Below are 21,751 nucleotides of genomic sequence, written 5' to 3'. Positions count from 1 at the left end.
TTTAGGTTTTAAATTCTTTACAACACTTTCTTTCTTATTTTCTCATAATTTACTTTAAGACACTACACATTCTAGCACTTTCTGGGCACCAGGGAATATCATGTTAGAAACGTTACAGAGGATTCATCCTTTATATTTCATATCATATTTATTTTCCTTGTCTGCGTTTAATTCCTGTCATGTTAATAAACACAAAATATTATGATAATCCGTAGGCATATCTAATTAGATTAAATTTACTTCTTAGTTGGACACATAGATTCATGTATTATATGTTAATATTTGGATTTCCAATTTATTGATCAAAGATATTTATTGATGTAGTTGTTTATAAGTCAATTACGTTTCTAAACAGACTGCTTTATAATGTATAAGCAATTAATGTCTCTTAAGTTACAATGTGCCCATGTGGAAAAGTTTTGAATATTTCTTTTATGTTCATGATTCCTTGATGCCATGTGATACTCACCAATTAAGCACTGTCACTTTAAAAATGCTAGAAATTGCACAGCACTTTGTCATGTGAACAAGGCTCGCGGGAGCTGAAACGCGTTGTGGCGACTAAAGAAGAATAAATAATACTTGCACTTACCTTGGGTCCGTGTCCATTTATGAAGGAATCCAATCGAATCCGAGGGAAAAACGGAAGTAATACATATATATATATATATATATATATATTTATATATATGTGTATTTATATATATATATATATATATATATATATACACATATATTCACTGAAAAAACCATAGGTTTCAGGCCTGATATAGTTAGGAATTAGCATTTAAAAAACCTTAGAAATTCACTGAAAAAAACATAGGTTTTAGGGGTGTTATAGTTAGCTGGACATTTCACTCGTACAAAACCATTGAAATTCCTCCGATATAGTTAGTTGTATTAATTACATCTCGCGCGCCCGCAATCCACTGCTGATGATGTCACATATTACATCATTCATGACATGGTCAGTGACATCACGTAGAAAAATAGGCCTCCGGCTCTGAAGTAAAAGAGAGCCTCAAGAGGGGAACAGTGGACCGCTCACAAGCCTATGCCGTGACGCCAATTCACCAACTGTACTACTGAGACGTACGCCTCTGTATTTCTCCAACTCAAGGTATATACAGCATGAAATTAAACGCTACGCTGTAATATGTAATTAAGCCCCTAAATTGAGACGGCGGGCCTTATCAATAAGGCCTAGTTGCTGCACGTGTGTTCATAAATGCAAAAACTGAATTATAAGGCATGTTAGCAGTGGATAAAAACAACCCCACCACATCCTCATTACTGTTCACTTCATGGCACCACTAAACTGAGCCAAGGATAGGGAAGCAGCACTCTTGGTGCTCGGCATTGGAGTTTGAGGCAGGCACTGCAGCAACTTGGAATCAAGACTTCTTAGGAATTCATAAAAGAAAGAAGATGAGAAGATTATATTCGAAGCACAGAATGATGTCAAGGACACCGGAAGCTTCCCGAATCAGTACGAGCAACTTATCCAGTCCTCTGCATTCTGGCATTTGCCTTCCTGCCTTCAGAATGTGAAAATGAAAACAGACAAAACCAGAGAAATTGACAACTCTGCATTTACGACTCAGACCTTACATTGGCAAACGTGAGAGCTCTGGTTTCAATGTCACGATATATACGAGCAGGAAAAACTTTGAAAGAACCACGCATCCAGAGACAGGAAGTGACCAACGGAGGGATAAGAAACCATGCAGTGGGGATTGCTCTAAAAGATGAAGACACGTAGAAGACAACAGACAATAACGGATGAAAGAGGATATTTGCATAGCAAAGATCTTTACATACAATCTACCAGTGTAAGCTAACTTTAAGACTTCTTAACAAGGATCACTATTTTACTATTTTGTGCAGATGCGTTTTATTAGGCAGGTTTGGTCTCGCTTTCCGATTGGCGATAATTAGAATGACCTTCCCACTTGAGTTCTGCTTGATCAGCCAAAAACACTGACGAGCATTATTCTCAGACTTATCAACATCAAAACGAAAACATGAAAGGTTAATGGAACGGAATAGATTAGAATAATGCCTTGTGCGCTGTCCCGAAATGAAATTACTGCGTAACATTACGGTGAAGAAAGGCCTTTGCGGACCTCCTGCTTTTGTATTTGTATTTGTTCTATCCAAACCAGCGAGATCTAACAGGATTTTTTTTTTCAACTCCTAGGCAGAAGAGCATTTATTATTAGTCCAGCGTTGCTTATTCAGACTCACAGTCTCTAATACTGCCCTTCTAACAGAGGGATTAGAAGTTGAGGATTTTGTTTTGTAATGCACTGCACAACTCGTTTCCATCAGGGAGTCATCAGGGTGCAGAATGTGGGTCTGCAGAGGAGAAGGGCTGATACAAACACAAATAAAACAATCATTACTAGACCAGCTCAATCATCATTGTAACTTTACAGAAAAAGTAAATCCTTAGACCTCTTTAGATCTTACCCGAGCTTGGCTCTCCATGGAGTGCACAAGGAAGTGCATTCCACAATTTGGCCCCCAATCCTTTTGGAAGTGTGCCCCCTACTCATGACGTCTTGAATCTCGGCAAATGTAGCATGTGCTGGCTAGCCACGTTTATGAGTTGCCTGGTTTCCTGGAAAGGTCTTCCTCAGATAAGTCCACAATTTCACAAATTTACCATGTGTGCAAGGCAATGATTTTCAACTGCGATCTTGCCCAATATCACGAGAAACATGAATTTGCAGCCTAATCTTATATATGGCGTTACAAGACTTGCAATAGTCCAATCTGGATGAAAAAAAAGTAGCTCAAACCGTGGTGATTCCGAATCCAATATGAAAAGGATTTTCTGAATTGATTTGATAGGTGATTTAGCTAACTCACTTATTAGAAGATTCAGAGAAAAGCATGATTTAGAAGAAATTATCCAGAGCAGTGCCTTGGGATACCTGCAGGTAATGGCGTAGGTGGGGAGTACGATGGGCATCATGGTATGAAAACGGGTGGTCAATTATGTGGTAGGCAAAACCTTTGAACAATGATCTCACAATACCCAGAGACGAGTGGATTGCTTCCATAACCGGATTGCACAGGTCATTGATAGATTCAGTGAGACCTAGGAGAATGCGGACTGAGGGGAAATGGTGGGTGAAGGTGATGAAGATGCAGGCACAAGTTAATGCTGTTTTAATAGAGTGCTTCAAACTAGTGGCGTAACACAGGCCCCCGCAGCCCCTGCAGTGCGGGCGGCCCCCAAGCTCCGAGGGGCCCCCAAGCACAGTACTCTGGCTGGAGACATCCTGATTGAGTCCAGAGGGGGGCCCTCCATGTGCCTTGCATGGGGGCCCTTCAAGTCTTGTTACGCCAGTGCTTCAACCCTGGGACCAGATTTTCAAATCTGTTACACAGCGCAGGGCAACAACTTGCTGCTCTGTGTCACATGGAGAGGGCAGGAATGCACCGTATCTACTAAGATATGGCACATTCCTGCTGTCTCCCTACACTGGTGCACACAGGGCAGTCTAGCACCAATGCAGGAATCCTTGCACCATGGTGCAAAGATTTGTGTGTTGCAGGCAGGATTGTTTTTTTGTGCAGGAAGGGACACCTTCTCCCACAAAAACAATCCTTAGAGGCGTTTTCCTCCTTCCATGTGTGCTGCAGAATGCAGCACATGTAGAAAGAATTAATTAAAAACCGAGGAGAAATAAAGTTGTTTCTCCTTGTTGTGCCTCCACAGAGAAGGCTCAGCTTTTTGATGCATTCCCAGGTTTACTACTGGTAGCAAAACTGGGAATGCGCCAAAATGCATGGGTAGATGTGTGGGAACATCCACGCTCCATCCATGGAATGCCCTCACAGGGCAGAGTATGCAAGGCAGTGACTTGCATTGTGTTGCGTAACTTCAGGTTTACAATGCCATGCAGAGTGGCTCTGTGTGGCATAGTGAATCTCGCCAAAGGCTTGCATAGCCCTTACGCCACCTTGTGTGATGCAAGGGTAATGCAATCCTTCATAAATGTGGCCCCAGGTTTGGAGAATATTGAGTACATAATGTGACCTGAGAACAACAGGGTGAGCCTATTGAAGAAGAGGTGTTGAAGGATTTTAAAAAACAATTTAGGAATAATGGGCCATATGTAGGTAATTTCTATTTACCGATTCCTAAATACCGAATTTTACCGATTCAGTATTGAAGAATCGGTAAATAGAATGTAGGTAAACAATCGGTAAATCTTACCGATTTGGTAATATTTGTTATTACCGATTCGGTATTTAACAAATCAGTAATAAGGAATACCTTCTCATGCATTCCTATGGGCCTGGAGGCTCATAGGTATGAATGGGAAGCCATTCACTATTACCGATTCGGTGAATACCGAATAGGTAATAGGGGGAGGGGGAGCATATTCAAGGGTGGCAGGGTGTCACATTGACACCCTGTTGCACCCATGAATCGTGCATGTGTGCACATGTGGCGCACATACATGCCCTAAGGGCATATATGTCTGCCACATGGCACTTTTAACAAAGAACAAAATTGCTTTTGGAAAGGTATTCGGTATTTACCACCAACTTGTAGTTGGTGGTAAATGACGAATCCTTAAACCAAAAATGCACTCACTTGAGTGCTCCCTACAAAGGAATTAAGGATTCGGTAATTTACCGATTCCTTAAATTAAGGAATCGGTATTTTACCGATTCCTTAAATAACGAATTGGTAAAGTACCGAATCCTTAAATCCAGCCTCCTACATCACAAAGGGCTAAATACCGGTCGGTAACGGGAAATTTACCGATTTTCGGCCGTTACCGACCGGTCTTAGCCCACCTACATATGGCCCATACGGTGCTAATTTGCTAGAGACAAGAGATTGACGATAGTTTCATTGAATACGAGTACTATTTCAGACTAGAACCCAAGGTGATAGAAAGGTGGGTTTGATCATTTGGAAAAGAAAGGGTCGTTTGTATTGTAAAAGGTGTCTGGCAGCCATGAGGATAAGAGGGAGCTAAGCAGAAACGATAAGGGATAAGAAGGACAGTTTGGAGGAGTAGTTGGAGTCGTGATTCTGATGAAGAAGGGTACAGGGACAATAGCGGCTTAAGTGTTGATTATCTCTTTGCAACCTTGGAATCAAACTATTAAGAGACGGAGAACTTGGTAGAAGGATGATTGACCAGAATCAAATTATGTGGTGGGTATATTCAGGGACTGCTTGTGAGAAAATGCCACTTACTGAGTGGCCTCCCTCATATTTGGCTGAATGTTATGAATGGTTTTGGGACTCTGCACACTGTGGGACTGCTGTCCGAATTGGGTGATCCTTGATTGGCATAAGGCCATAGTATACAGTGTGCATAATGCACCTATGGCATGGGAAGTTAAATAGCACCTTTGGACCGCAGAAGTTATTATTTCATCCACTGGTGTAACAAAGGAAAACAAGACTTCAAGCCTACCATTTTAGCCTGACTGCTGCAGTGCAAAACCTGCAGCAAGACCTGTTAAAACAACCCTATTTAACTGGTAAAACCTTCCTTTTAAATTGTAGTAAGTCACCCCATGTAATCATAGTAGCCCACAAGGTACTGTGTATGATATTGAAAGTGGGGCACTTAGGAAATTAATGTTATAATGCCCTTACATCGACATGGCCCTAAAAGCTACTTTCACTGGGTCACGCCTAGTTGTCATATGTTGAAAACCAGAGTACAAACCAATACTGTACATTGATACTGGGAACAGTTATAAAAATAAATAAACCACTCCTTGTAATAGGTATGAACAATCTAAATCAATGGTACTGGCTATTAATAAATAATAAGGAAAAGTAACTTTCAGAAAGTTACCATTTACTTACCTGAATTGTCAGAAGGATCATTAGAATTAGCATCTGTCCACTCCCAGCCTGTCCTTGAATGCAGTATGAAATTCCTCTGAGAAGCCACACAATGAGTTGGTCTGTATGTACAGGGATGACTCATCTTAGTTTCACAGAATCTTCAGAGCGGGGGCTGAGGGCATCCTTAATGACACCACTGTGTGACATTCTGCTTGATAGATCCATTTGAGGCACATGTAACATTTTGATGCACTGCAAGGAAGCACACAGGCAGCCAGGACATTCTTATGTATCTCCTGTCTGGTTGCAGAAAGACTCAGCTTTTGTCCTACCAGCTTTCTGTCTCTCCGTTTTTGTAGGTACAGTGCCTGCTTCAAACAGGACACCTCCTGGTTTGGGTTAACAATGTTTGGTTTCCACTACTATTATGTATGCTAGTATTGTTGTGTGTGCTCACACACTACAAACCCAATATACCCTTTTCATTGTAAAGCCCTGAGGAAATCGTAGGAAATACCCGATATGATGAAACACGTGTTTACTGGGTACCAAGAAACAAAAGAAAAATAAAGAACAAGAGACAAAGATTGTTAAAGATATTGTATACGGTGTACATCATTGAATTTGAAGTGTGTGCTTGGGAATCGCAGTTTGCTACTTAGAGAGATCTCTTGGATCTCATTTAAGGAGGCATGGCGATTACTCTTTCCTTTCAGCACCACGGATATAGACAGGAGTGGAAATTAATCTACCGATAATAGAGAGCGCTTGCTAGAGACTCGGAAAGTTATCACCCATTGTGTGTATCATGCCTTACTTGCAAGCTGTAGTGGGGGTAATTGCTTGGTGTATCCAATGCACCCTCCATCACAGATTGCCTCAAATTGCTCCTAGGTGGCAGTCTACAGCGACCATTGAATACCATTTGAGCTTTGCACTTCTTGGCGCTTTTCTGACTTTAGTCTTTAACAGTTCATATGTCTGTTTCACCTTATTGGACTTTTGCAATTTTGTGTCATGTATTATATATTTTTTTTTTGTTTTATAAAATGGAAGTGAGATTTTTATTATGTTGTGTTTTTGACTGCTTTAACTATTGTGGCACTTCTGAATGCTTTACAAATTTTCTTTAAGGTAAGCCTGTTGGCTGTGATCCACAGTTACCAGGGTATGAACTCAGCTTTATAATTGAAATCCCTGACTGGGTCTAACAAGATAGTGACTTTATTACTTGTGGTGGACACCAATCTATCAAACCTATTCAACCACTTCCTTTCACTGCTTGTAGGTGTTGTGGTCTTCTGCCTTTACATTTATACTTGAAAGTCATAAGAGAGTGTTTGTTAGTATGCTTAGGACAATTTGCTTTAGGGTTGTTTATATGACAGGGAAATGAGTTTCAAATAATGTTAAATGAGAGAGTTTTCATTGTTTGGAAAAAAAAATTCAAGGCTCTGGTGTTGCTGCACAAGATTTATAGGAATGTTACCTAAATGAATTTACTGCTTAGCCCTGGGTTGCAGGGTCGTGAGGGATGCAAGAGGGCTGAGAAAGTGGTCCGTTGATAAAAGGTCTAGTGAGGGGGGTTCTAGGAGGAAAAGATTAAATTGAAGTCAATTAATTTGGCATATGTGTGGGAGGTGTTGCAGTGGGTTTAGATGAGGAAGTTATTATAAAGAAGTTGAATGTAAGAAACTAATGCTGGTGTTTTTTAAATTTACATAGCCAAGGATAATTACTCAAAGAGTGTTAGAGAGGAAGTATGAGATAGCATTCAGGGGCTCAAAGCGGACAATGACTCTGAAATAAAGGTGGTATAGTCCAATACAATGTGCTGTGAAAGGGTAAGGTCAGTGATTGAGATATGTTCAAGAGCAGAGGGACCCAAGATACAGGCTGAAATAGTTGAGAAGGATGTGTTTAATAGGATGCCAACCTCTCAATGCAGCCAAACCCCCATGGGGTCTAAATGAAAGAGCCATAATATTTGTATTGAGTGACATGGGAATGGCTCATTTTTTATATTAATCCAGGAACGTGTATTCTTTGTAAGCTTTGCTAAGTGCAATACCAGCCAGCCAGAACTCACACATCTGTAACAGGCATGAATCCCACTACAAGTGCGGTGAGCATGCACTCAATGCGAACATTGTCAGATATTGATATGACACAATTAAAATAAATCACTTCAGAATTCCTTAATACAGCAGGCAACTTACTGTTACATTATACACCTTTGTACCTTTTGCCACACGGTTTGCATACGCAGAATCAATGTGTCTAACGAAGTCTTTCTTCTGAATGGACACATTTTAAGCACATTGAAAATGTGTACTTTGCCTTACTGTGTGTCACAAACAAAGAGAGCTCAGCCGAACTGAAATTGTCTGTGCTCCGTCACCGTCGTGTAAATTCTGAACAACAACTTGTTGTTTCCCATGGATTCCGAAAGGAAAGTCCCATTTGTATTTCAAACAGTAATGATCTTTCCAAACTATGACATTTGTACCCGATTCACACTGGCAAACTTACACTTTTATGAAAGTTTACTATTTTTTGCTATTCACAAACTGCGGGCCTGATTCACAAAGATAAACTTACACTTTTGTGTAAGTTTATTATTGTTGGCTGTTCACAAAGGTATTTTACTAGAAGGATCTTTATGACAACAGAGTATCTACACATAAAAGGATAGGACAGTCCTATCTTTTTATGTGTGGAGACTTCGCAGTTGTAAAGATACTACTAGTAAAATACGTTTGTAAATAGGAAATAAATGTAAACTTACAGAAAACTTTAAGTTTACCTTTATGAATCAGGACCTGCAAGTTTAGTTTTGCTAATAATAATTTTATGACTGCAGAGACTCCGCACATACAAAGATAGGCCTCTCCTATCTTTTTATGTGTGTGGTCTTCAAGGTCGTAAAATTACTATTAGCAACATTACACTCACATTTCGTGAAAATCAAATAAATATTAAACATACCATACACAAAAATGTTATTGTACCATTGTGAATCAGATGATATATGTACACAAGTCTCATTTCACAGCGATTTGATCAAAAAGGGCTAAAAAAAAAGTGCAAAGTGAGTGATATTTTCGTCGTAAATTCTTTAGTGCATACATCTCACCTGCCATTTTGTGTACCCTGCAATCCTTGTTCCTTAGTCCTCAGTTTTCTGTGATACTAATCACTAGTCAAACAAGCTATTTTAAAAATATGCATGCTAATGTTGTTCCTCGGGGGAATTCAGATTGGAGCAGCCAACCATCAGGGCTAAACCAAGATCATTTTCGAGAGTCACCATATTCATTAAACACAAAATTCACTGTCAATCAGTGAGATTCTAATTACAAAATAATGAACGCCTTAAGGACCATTGCTAAAAATAATCTGACATCTGAATCACTGCTTGCAAAAGAAGCTGAAGCACAACATAACATCTTCTGAGTTCAGAGGCATAATGTTCCTCTGGGCTCAGCGAAAGAACACAATCCTGCTTCTTTTTAACGGGGTGACAAAAGTGTAGCAGACAGAGGTCATCATGCCTCTGTGATCCGGAATACACTCTGGAATCTGAACATTAAACATATGCATGATATGATAAAAACATTTAATATAGCGCACAAATCACCCCTGAAGATGTATCTCAACACTATACTGTTTAGAGAGGGAGAGATGTCTAGAATAACCAAGTCTTCAACCCCTTCCTGAAGGAGGTAAAGTCTAAACAAGAGCGGAGACTACGGAGCAGTTTGTTACAGTGATAGGAGGCATTGTAGGGGAATGATGCCCCCCTGTTTTGAGGTCTGATGTGAGGGATAGCCAGAAGCAACTGATTCAAGGACTTAAGGCATCTGAAGGGCAGATATGGTTTTAGTAGGTAGACAGGTATACAGGACTGGATTTGTGAAGTGCCTAATGTATCAGACAATTTAGTTTAAGGATGGCGCGTTTTCTAATTGGCAGCCAATGAGGCTTATGAAGTATAGGGGAGCAGGATGAGTGAGCAGGAAGACTGCAGATAAGCCTAGCAGCATTGTTCTGGACCACTTGCAACTTGGACAGCAGGGTGCCATGCACTTATGTCAGCAGAGCATTCCCATAGTCCAGGCAGCTGGTGATAAGAGCCTGGACAAGAGTTTTCCTAGAGCTGTCGGGAAGCCAAGGGAGGGCCTTTTCAGAAACTTCATAGTGGCAAAGCAGATGTCACAGGTGGAATTAACTTGGTCTTTCTTGGAAAGTATTTGATCTAACGTCACTCTGAGATTTTTCACTACCTGCTTAGGTTAAGGGGCACGGCCAAGTTCTTGAGGCCACTAGTCGGCAGAGACCAGAGCTCAGTTGCTTTTTCAAAAACCATAATCTCTGTCTTGTCTTTGTTTAGTTGGAGATAGATGCTAGTCATACAAGCAGCGACTTCCCTCATGCAATCATTATCACACTCATAAATATCACAGGCACCATGTGTAAATATGTACTGATGTTAAGCATCAAGTAACTTGGGCCATTTCTTTACAAATGGGTGGCTAGTGCATTGTCAAAGTTGTTCAGTTTCCTTTTTCAATAAATGATTGACACTTGAGCTGCAAAACATATCCCATGAGCCTCCTAACATCGAGTACTCGTAAAGAAATCCTTCTGAAGAGTTAGAAAGGTTTGTCTTGTTGTGAAATAAATCACAGAAAATGAGCCTTATTGTAATGAATGTTTCTTCCATGTTTCCCTAAATCTTCACTTCGTGGCAAATTTCACATTTTTAAAGAAATGTGCTTTAACCTTTAAGGTGTATAAGGCATCCTACATCAGGGGACCGTCCATGTAACGATTAATCGCCTTCAAGTTTGGCCTCTACGGGAGGACAGGTGGAAGCAAACATTATCAAGGAAATAGTGTGCAGCATCAGCCAGTAGCGGTCCGTGGAGGGAGTGACGGGGGGGCAGTGAGGCGGGGCGGGGGAGGGGCAGGGTGGTGAATAGAAAACACCGGAATATGGATGAACGGAAGTAAGTACACATTTAAATAAGTAAAACGAATTTCGTTGCGCGCGCTGCATCGCATTTTGCGATGCAGCGCGTGCAAAGGAATTCGTTTTATTTATTCAAATGTGTACTTACCTCCGGACATCCATATTCCGGTGTTTACATTTCACCACCCTGCCCCTCCCCCGCCCCGCCTCACTGTCACTCCCTCCACGGACCGCTACTGGCATCAGCCAATGCTAGCAGTATGGTATTCAACATTCTTTAAACTCAAGCGGTCGGTGTAGGGCTAGAAATAGTTTCACAATGTACACAGGCTGGAAGGTAGTTATACAGATCCAGAGATGGCTGGATAAACAGTGGTCAATCAGTCAGTATAATGAGTGGATGAATGATTGGATGAATGATATTAACTCAGTGGATGTATGTGCTACGTAGGGTCAGGACAAACATAAAAGAGATAAACAGCTAGATGTATGAATGGACAGACTAAGAAACAAAACTAATCCTGTAGCTAAAAAAAGAGCCATTTCGAATATTTGTTAGTTTAAGCTCAAGACATGGAAACCTAATGAATTTCAAAGTAGCAACAGTGACATTAATTCTCGTGAGCCGTTCATATTACTTTACGACTCAAATTATGTTTCATTTTACTACAACAACCAGAAGCAAATAAAAACAAGAAACAGAAGTAAGGTCATGTTGACAGTGTCAGTGAGTCATTTCTTTAAAAAAAAAACTTAACACTCTATAAAGAGTATTACTTTAGTTTAGGGTAACACGGTTTCAATTAGTTGTTTGCAATAGCACAGTTTATAATATCGCTTAATGTTGAAGATTATTAGTTTATTCACGTCTGTAATTATTTTGTTGCTAAAATATTGGCTTAATGAATAGAACTATTGGCATCACTTTCCCTAAAAGCGGTTTCATATTTTAATTGCACTTTGCTGCGCTCTGTTTTAAGAGTGTACACCTAATGATCGTGGATGTGGTATCCGGTTTAGAGTTTTTCCATATGTTTTTCAGCTTGACAGACTTTTTAACAGTGTTAGCTTTCTCTCTCATGAACATCATGGACATTGATTCACCAAAATGCCAGTGACAGCGGAATCCTCATCACTCTCCCTTGGCCTTAATGACATCACAGAAAGTGATATCATATGACCTCTGACCTTCAATCTTCGTAGTAAGTGATGTCACATGACTGTAACCATGATGACATCACAATAAATGACACGCCTGAAGTTCCATAATAAATACATGATTAATATAATATGGCATAGACAAGTGTATGTTTTAGATACCACCTGTATTAGAGTGCTGATGTGATATGCCAGGAGAATATTAATTGTTTCTCTTAATATTACATGAACAGTTACAAGTTCATCTGGAGAAAATATAGTTCCAGAAAACACAAGAGGACTGGGAATCTAAATTATGTCATGATTTTAATAGGTCCCCTAGTGTAAACTGTAGTGAGAAATGTGAGTAGTTATGTCCATATGTATTAATTGATGTAGACCATATATTGGAATAACTACATTATTGGTGTAAATGAATCTTACTGTGGGGATGTGCTTTTGGTTTATTTGTGGACTCATCATCCAGGTGGCAGCTGATCACTTCAGCTGCGGGCAGAGGAAGTGGGCCCCTCCAATCCTCCCTACTATGGACCTAATTACGAGTTTGTCCGACTGCTGTATTAGGAGTACAGCAGTTGGACCACCAGAGACTCACCAAAACTTCCAGGGATCAGATATCCCTGGCTGTGGAACGGTTTTCTTGAGGGCACAATATGCTTGGTGGTGCCGTATATTATGAGTTGCCTCACTGCCAGCAGTCTCATGGAAGTTCTCACGCCATGAAACTGCTGTTGGTTAGGAAAAAAAGGGGGCCTTACAGGGCCTCCTCTTGCTCCTGGGCAAAGAGGTGCATGCAGGGGAGCACATGTTGTGCCCTCCTGTGTGCATGCGCCCCTGTTCCTGCATTGGCGGTCCCGCCATGGTGCAGTTCTAAAGCTTACATATGAGCCTTTATACTGCACCGCAGTGGGCCGCTACGCCACCTGTCTGCCCACCAAACCACGAAATTACTCCTAATCTGGTGGGTGGGTAGTGGTCCTGTTTTGTGGTGTGAAGCGGGGTGGTGGCGTGGCGGCCCGCTCCACACTACCAAACTTGTAATCTGACCCTTTGTGTAAATAGAAATCCTGTTGCACGGGACATCATTTTAGTTTCTTTGTGGACTCTATCATCCATGTGACTGCTGGAATCTAAAGGAGAGGACGAAGGAGGCAGGCCCCTCCCATCCATTCTACTTGATGAGAATTCCAGCTGAGTGGGCGCTTTTGGTTTCTTTGTGGATGCCATCATCCAGATGGTAGCTGGACTTTGAAGGAGGGGACAGCGGAGGTGGGCCCCTTACATTCACCCTACTTGGGGCTTCAAGGATTCGAGCTGGGCAGGATGCATTCAGCCTGCGTTAGGGCAAAGCCCAGAACAACAGCAGGCCCATCTGCGGTCATTTGGGACCCGACCTTGCTCCCTCTCTTTTGGCTGTTCTATGATATTTCCTCAAAATTGGTAAGTGTAAATCTGCTACTAACTGTTCAAAAAGTATCCCCAGCATGTCTAGGTAGGTAGGTAGGTATAGCTTTATTCGATAAAAAATATCATAAAAGCACAACATACAGTAGAGTTTAAAAGGATCAAGTAAACATTGACAATAAAAAAAGAGAATTAATCATAAATATATCTGTATGTATCTAGTATGTCTAGCATGGCTAGTATACTAACAAATTCTGCTCATTACAATAATTAGTCTAGTTGACAAATGCCTTGGGGAGTACTACTAAATTTAAGACCTTGTGAAAATTTATCAGCAACGAACCCTGTGGGAAATTGGTTATAATGTGCAAACAGTGGAGTTGGATTTCTCATAGACTGTGCTAACTGTATCAACTGTAATTCATCGACCAAGTGCCGACACCTCTCTTGACCCCCAGCCTCTGGCTTGGAAAAGGAAGAAAAGGGAAGATGTGCCTTATAATCCGTGACTTAATCACATGGCATATCAGCTAGGGTGGAGGATGGTGGACCTGTGCTTAGAAATGACCAAGACAATAGTATAACTAAAGCCTCAGTTACCGAAATTTACTGCAAACTGGAATCATTGATAAAAATGTTGTATGAGACCTGTAACCAACAGTTAAGTGTAACTGAAAGGTCTCTCGCCATTATGTCAACACCAGAATAAATTCCTAAATCTCAACTTAAGGTAACCGCGAAATAACTGGGAAAGAGGTCTGCTCCGTGGAGCAATATCAGTCACAGCATCAAGGTGGGCCTATTGTCAGGGAGGCTCCTATTTATCAGAACAAAACAGGCCCCCAATTAGGGATTCTGCACCAATTGGGGACACATGCTATATAAGGCCAGTTTGTCACAGTTTGGAAACATCTTTGATTCCACCTATTAAAGAGAATGTTCCCCCTATTTCTGAGGGGAAGGACAATCACACTATAACTATGGATTGTCCCTTGTCCCTCACCTTTACCAGTATCACCTATAATAAATGTTCCACCAGACGCCAAACCTTATGTGGTGATTATGGTAAATGCCCAACGATTCAAAGAAGGCCAAATAGAGATTTTGTTTACAGCTAAAAAATAAAGTTTCCCTTTAGTTTCATAACCACACAGGGGTGGGGCATTTTATTTTTAAACATATTAATATGTTCGGAGGAGTGGGCTGGATAGGGCCGGACATAAAAATCTTTTGAGGGAGATTTTGACCAATAGGGCTTAGTTGGCAGACTTTTACATAATTCTGCACGCTCTCAAGTTCTTTCCTCAGAAATACAATTATACCTGTTGTTTTTTTTCTACAAATCACCTTTGCCCCAGTTCACTCCTAGATTTTGCTTGAGTAGCGGTGCCCATGGTTTAGATACTAGTGACAACCCATGTGTCTATCTCTTTAATGGATTTGAAGTGCTAAACATATTAGAGCATGTGGTCTGACTTGAATCTGCAGCTGATGAGAGGATTTTTCTCCGTTCTGCTAGAGTGGCAAAGGTTTGTAATTTAGATTAGGAATTCAGCTCCCAGCTGGGATATCCAAGTTGGAATATCGCAGGCTTGGGGTTTTAGAAAAACAACCCTTTTTGATTGAGCCTTACAAAAGGCTCCAGTGTCATCATCCTACAGGTAACATGGGAGACTACAGATACTAAATTCCTGGACAGATATAGAACTTTCTTTTGCCCAGCAATTCCCTCCTCTTCAGATAGGGCTAAGGAAGGCCTTATTATACTTATATCTTTATACCTTGAATGCTCCATGAGTAAACTGCTTTCTGGTTCCTCCAATTTTATGGCAGAATTACCATCCTTTTCAAAATTAAGAAGGCACTTGGTTGTTAATTACAGTATTCATTTACTTCACTGATTGTCAAGGGGAATTTTAATCTTTATTCCTATTTTGAAAAGTGTCATCTGGTGAGACATTGCCTAATGAGTTCTGATGTGAACAACTTACACCTTGAACATACGCATCAAGGGGGAATGGTAAATACAATGTTGCACTGCTTCAATGTTAGGTTTAAAGTGAAGGAGAATTATGTGTCTAATTAAACGTTTTCCTACCCAATTTCCACAGGGAGAGGCTGTTCTTCGATTACTGATTATATATTTCAGTCAGCCTCACTGTACCCCCTCTCCAATTAAGGACTTCAAGATCATTCAGATGGGTCTAAGGGACCATAAACCAGTTAGTCTCCTAGTGGAGTGAGAAAACAACTGCAAAAGATCTACTTGTGCTCCAGCTGTGGCCATAAATCTAAAAGGGTAAGAGCATAGACTAATGTGTGCTAAGGTGATCCAGGAGTCTTTCGGTAGTACGTTTTTTTTTTAGGGAGGGATCCTGAACTCCAGGTTTACTTGAATATTACCTCAGAACCTAGTGCACTTCTAGTTAATTTTTTAGTCAGATCTGTCAGAAGGTTAATGAGGAACTAATTGTTTCTGGTGAATCTGGCTCTCAGCTAATTCATTGATGGTTTGATAGAGATTGCCCTCAGACTCATTAAGACCTATTGAGGATGTTAAAAATGAAACCCAGAGATAGAGAGGAGGCGATTGGATGTCATTTAAAATATTTAAACTGTGTTTAAAAAATGACAATTCTCTCCTAAAGAAAAAGCATTGGGGCTATTACTTGAAGCAAGCACACTCTGACAAAGCTCTGTATTTTGGAAAAATGCTAATTGCCCCCTATTTCATAAAGCAGTGTCTCCTGCCTTGATAGCTAAAATCCCAGAACACAGGTGGGTTGATCTTTAAGGGATTTATAAGTATATCGACACCCCCAACCCAGACTTATTTACTTCCAAAGAGCGTTATGAGATTATATTTAACCTGGATGAACTCAGTGACGCAATAAGGGGTTACCTTCAAACAAAGCACCCAGAACTGACGGTGTGCCCTTGGATTTATACAAGTTGGACCCTCTTAATTCTGCCCCTCTACTGACTTGTGTTCAATGCTGATTCAAGTTCTTGTATTCCCTCCTCATGGCCCCACTCTATAATTGTCCCAATTTTTTAAAAGGGGGGCAAAAATGATCTTTGATTTTATAGACCTATTTCTCTCATTGACTCAATGGTAAAGTGGTAGGCCAGGTTGTACTAAACTGGTTATCCATGTGGGAGGAAGAAAATCCCATAGTTTCAAAAATCTAATATGGGTTTAGGCCTGGGGTGAGTACACTTAAATAATGCCATCACATCGGCATAATGACATCACATCGGCATTTGACAGCGTTAAAAGAAATGAGCTATGGAAGATGTCGCTCTCTCTAGCAGTGGAACTGGATATTGTTAATTTTCGAATATATTTTCACATGAACACGTCTGCCTTAGTGAGATATGGAAGGGATGGTAGCACTTCTAATGCTTTTTTAATCAAAAGGCAGTAAGACAGTTGCGTATCCTCACCCCATTCCTCTTTACACCATATATAAACAATCTGGAGGAATCCTGGTGGGGATATGCTCCAAGTTGGCACGCCCAATCCCAGCATTATTCTATTCTGATGATGGAGTGCTTCTGTCTAGAACTGCCATGAGTTTACAATAATTACGTGACTCATCTGCTGTCTTTATGAGTTTATTGAATCTTAGTAATCATTTTTTTAAATTTCATACTACAGTAGTTGGCCTTAGATCAAGCAAAGTAAGATCGCTCACATTGTATTCAAGAGAACTGCATTAGCATGGTTAATGCTTTCAGTTATCTGAGCATTTTATTTGACAATGTAATTCCTGCTCTCCACTAATAACTTCTGAGTAACATATGTATGCCAGGATTGTGGCATTTGTCTTTGATTTGAGCTCATGATCGGACCAGAGATCGATAAAAGCTATCTTAAAAATATATTTGGCCAAATATGTATAGGCTGCTTAATAGAGCGGTGTTTTTTGGGGCTATTTGTGCAATTAGAAATATAGATAGAGGAAAACTGCTTTAAAAGACACTTGTTATCACTCGCTAAGAGAAGCCCCTCTTTTATCCTTTCTAGAGGAAGTGGACCTGGGTTATAATGCAAGAAAATTGGACTTTCATCCACTCATAAAATGGATTATACTGTGGGTCAGGAAGAAGACAGCATTTAATCGTGTAACTTGGACTTAACAGGTCATCCAGCATACCCTGGCTGCATTACCATAAGAAGAATTTCACTTTCCTAAGTTGTCTCAAACTATTTTGTGACCTGGAGAACATTGTTAGATGTGATTTTGGCTGTGTGAAAAACATTATATGTATCTACTACAACCACAGAGTAGACTGTGATCTTCAAAAAACATTGGTTCCTTTATATGTGTTAGTGAAAACTGTGCCACTTACCGAACCTTATTTATTATTTGTCAATAATGCCGACCAATCAGAATCAGTTGAAATGTGCTTCATTTATTGTTGGCAGTTACTAATGGCTGGTCGCAACTTAAGACTTTTGGTCCCTGTGGGTGCAATGGTGTATCATAGCAGGATACTTTCCTATGTTCTGTGGTTACTATAAGCACATTCTCATTTATTTTTTAACCCCTCTGCTGAAGAATCAAAGATATAGGCAGGTCAGACCAACCCTCTTATATTTAAAAATGTTAGGTGATGACTCTACTTGTTTTAAAGTGGTGTTTGTTTAAGTTGAGCTGTCAATCAAATAAGAGTTTGGGATTATTAACTGTTGTTAGACCGGTCAGCATTTTGTGTGGTCTTTCCAAAAATGTTTTGCCTTCTCCTCTCCTGTTTTATGTAATTCTTTATTGTTGGCTGTAGGACTTCACCATTGTTCACCAGTAATTGTACTCACTCCTTCAAACAGGTACAATTAGCTTACACTCAATTGATACATGCAATTTACTTACAAGTCCCTAGTAAAATGGTTAATACCTGTATACAGGTCCTGTAAATTTAATGATACTAGTGGGCCTGCAGCACCTATAGTGAGTGCTTCCAACTTAAGTAGCCCTAAAAAAATTCTCAGGCCTACCATAGCAGCCTACCATTGTGTATAAATGCACTTACTAATATTAATGAAGCATATTCACTTTAATCAGTAATCATTGACTTTGACATGTTGGGGCCTGGGAAAGGAAAGGAAGGTAATTCAATAATCTTATGTGGGCGGGGGAAGTCTAGAAGTGTATCCCACTTCAGAGCTGGCACTAGGCTGCCAGAGCACAGCTGGCATCCCTGACCGATTGGCTCCAAGGGTCAGGTGGTTGACCTCCTGTTATGAGGTAGAGGGACACAGAAAAACTCCAGAGGCCTCCATGGAAATGCTCAGCTGACCTGCTGCACTGAACCTGCCTGGCCTTGTAACTGGGCCAGCCTGAGCCGTGCTGGCCTCTTCTGGAGTGAGTTTCTGATCCTCAAAAGGTACATCTACAGGTTCTGGTTCCTTGGCTGCCATCAGTTGAGAGCCTCGCTGCCTCCTCCACCATGAACTGGACACTTCGCACCAGACTATGAGAATGTAACATTTTCAGCTGGACTAACATGGTCACTGTATCAAGCCTGCACTTCATCATGGTCATTCTGAACTTGTGACCAGATAACCGCGAGGGCCACCATGTGCTTTTTGACACTACACCTACCTAAATCTTTGAAATTGCATATTTCCAGTTCTACTGGCTTGATTTTTATCATGTTGGTCTCGTTTTATTTATTAAATATTAATCTATTGTTCTACATTGATGTAGGAGTTTTCTTGTGTTGTGTTTTCACTTTATTACTGTTTTGTGCTGCATAACAACTTCACACGTCTAAGTTAAGCCTGACTGCTTTTGTGCCAAGTTACCAGAGGGTTAAGCATAGGTTGATTTAGTGGCTTTTTGTTGTTTACCTGACAGGGATTAGGTTTGTTGTTTAAGAATGGTTTTTTTACCCCCTGAATCGGTTCAGCAAGCTTTCTTCGGTTTGTGTAGCAACCAGAAAAGCAACAAATGTACATATACAAACAATTAAATCCAGTTACACAGATGTAATCTTAATTAATACATTAAAATCAGTTAAAAACAGTTCAAAAAACCAATACTTTTTCTCACATGAATTGATTTTAAAATAAATGTCGCAACAAAAAAACAAATCCCGGGGTCTCTTAGTGCAATCAATAGGCTCATGGCTGCATTAGTAGTTTTTACATTATGTTTCTTAAACAAGGGTTTTAAATAAACAAGTCTATAGTTCAGATATAAATCACACAAAAGTAGAAAGTGCATAGTGCTCTGTTTAGAATACTCATCACATGGGCATAAAGGGACAGGCCGTGTTTTCATTTCGGGGAATGCAACTAAATGGTGTGCAAAACCATCAGTATCTACAATCGATTGGTAAAACAGGTATGTGGTTTGTTTCCCAACAATTCTCATCCTAGAATCATTTTTATGGGCCAAAAATGTGATCTTTATCTCCTGTTTAGACAGGCCTATCACATCAGTTGGGCTTTCCCAGATTTGATCATGAATAAATCTCTGTTAACATCTACAATATATTTTAACCAGGAGATCGATAAACAATTGTCCAATTGCAAGCAAGCCCGGACAATAGTTTGGGTGAATTTGTCTCCTCTTTAGACCAAATCTCCAGAGCATTAGAGGTCTCAAAGCAATCAGATCTGACAGGTATCTTAGCCCCACTTGACGATGTATTAACTCAGAGGATACAGATGCAGGCAGGCATAAGAGTTTTTTAGGAAGGAGTTTTCCTCTAATTGCAGTTCCTGTCTGGTATTGTGATCCCACACCTCGGTGCCATATAATGCAATAGAGGCACATCAAGCTTTATAGATGGTTGACATGTCCTTGATACGTCGATCTCCCAGTTTTGATGCAAACCAAAAGACCCTGTGCACGCTCTTTGACTTCTTTGAACGGACATTAGACAATTTGGATGACCATTTACCTTTACCAGAAAAAGTTAACCCCAGATAACAGAAATTGTCAATGGTTTCCACTCTCAGCACCATCTAGAAAAAAAGATTTTGATTTCCTGGATTTTATACCACATACCATAGTATAAGTTTTGGCCTTATTAATTAACAACTTCCTTCCAGTAATAAAATCTGCAAACCTATCTATTAACCGCTGTAGACCGACTGGAGGTCTAGATAAAAGCACAGCATCATCTGCATAAAGCAGAACCGGTACCGCCTGGCCTGTGGCTTGGGGTGCATCTACCTGCACCAACTTCCTTAGAACTGCGTCAACTTCGTTTATAAATAAGGTAAAAAGCTGTGGCGCTAAGACGCAGCTTTGGCGGATGCCACGTTTGACCTTAAAATTTGGTGTACATTCACCCCGTTGGCCAGACCAGACTCTTGTTGTTAATTTCTCATATAACATCGCATGAAAATAAATAATAGACTCTGGGGCACCGAGATTAAGTAAAACTGGCCAGAGAAGGGCATGATCCACCAGGTCAAAAGCACTGCTAAGACCAGAAAAGCATAAAAATACACTCCCTTATTTAGCACATGTATATTTGAGCACTAAAAGCTCTAGATTAATATATTGCTCTATCATACCTAAACCTTTTCTAAAACCAAATTGAACCTGTGATAAAATCCCATTACCCACACCTCCAATCTCACTAATAAAACTCTGCTCATCACCTTTACTGAGGAGTCCAAAAGGGAAATGTTTGGCTTCCGATTTATTCCCCTTTTTGTAAATGGGGATAATAACTGATTGGCCCTCAATCAAAAACCCAATCTCCCAGAAATGTTTTTATGAATTGATAATTTATATTGGTTTGTACTTTTTAATAATTTGTCATGGAAACCAAAGTAAAGTTGAGGATGATGATGATAATAATGTTGATCTTACTGTTAATACATTTCAATTTGAGATCCCTTGCAAGGCCCTATCACTTATGTCAACCACAGTGGTAAAGGTTTCATTCAGACACCTCAATATGGATGTATTCAATCAATGAAATGTTGCAAAAACTTGCTTAAAAATGTTTGTTTTTAGTTGATTGTCTTATTTAATCAGATGAATGAACATTGCACTGCTGACTAATTAATTTTATAAATCCTAATGTGTAATACCCCAGTCCCATTGGAGGCTGCAGAAAGAAAACCATGACCGTCAAGACACTCTATCTTCGGTTCTTGGATTGGCGGCTGGAGATTTTTAAAAGTCATGGGCTGTAATACATGGCCTGAATTGCAGTGAGCGAGCCCAACATTTTCTTGGGAGGGCTCATGGGGGATGGAGGGAAGGGGTGGGAGTGGACTAATACCAAAAAAAAGTTAGAAACGATTGGATCACATAGTGCATTTTAAAGCAAAGTTTTTACATACATTTGCTAAAAAAAGCCTCTGCCTCTGAAAAAGCACTAATTAAATATTCAAGTCTTTTATG

General features: G+C 40.2%; 1 protein-coding gene across 14 annotated transcripts in view; it reads right to left on the bottom strand.

Annotated features, from left to right (window-relative positions):
* DMD (dystrophin) overlaps positions 1-21,751 on the bottom strand; it is a 7,596,173-nt gene that overhangs the window by 6,528,891 nt on the left and 1,045,531 nt on the right. The window lies entirely within an intron of this gene.

This window comes from Triturus cristatus, chromosome 8 (assembly GCF_964204655.1).
Source record: "Triturus cristatus chromosome 8, aTriCri1.1, whole genome shotgun sequence".
Classification (NCBI taxonomy): domain Eukaryota; kingdom Metazoa; phylum Chordata; class Amphibia; order Caudata; family Salamandridae; genus Triturus; species Triturus cristatus.
This window is presented reverse-complemented; position numbering and strand designations above follow the sequence as displayed.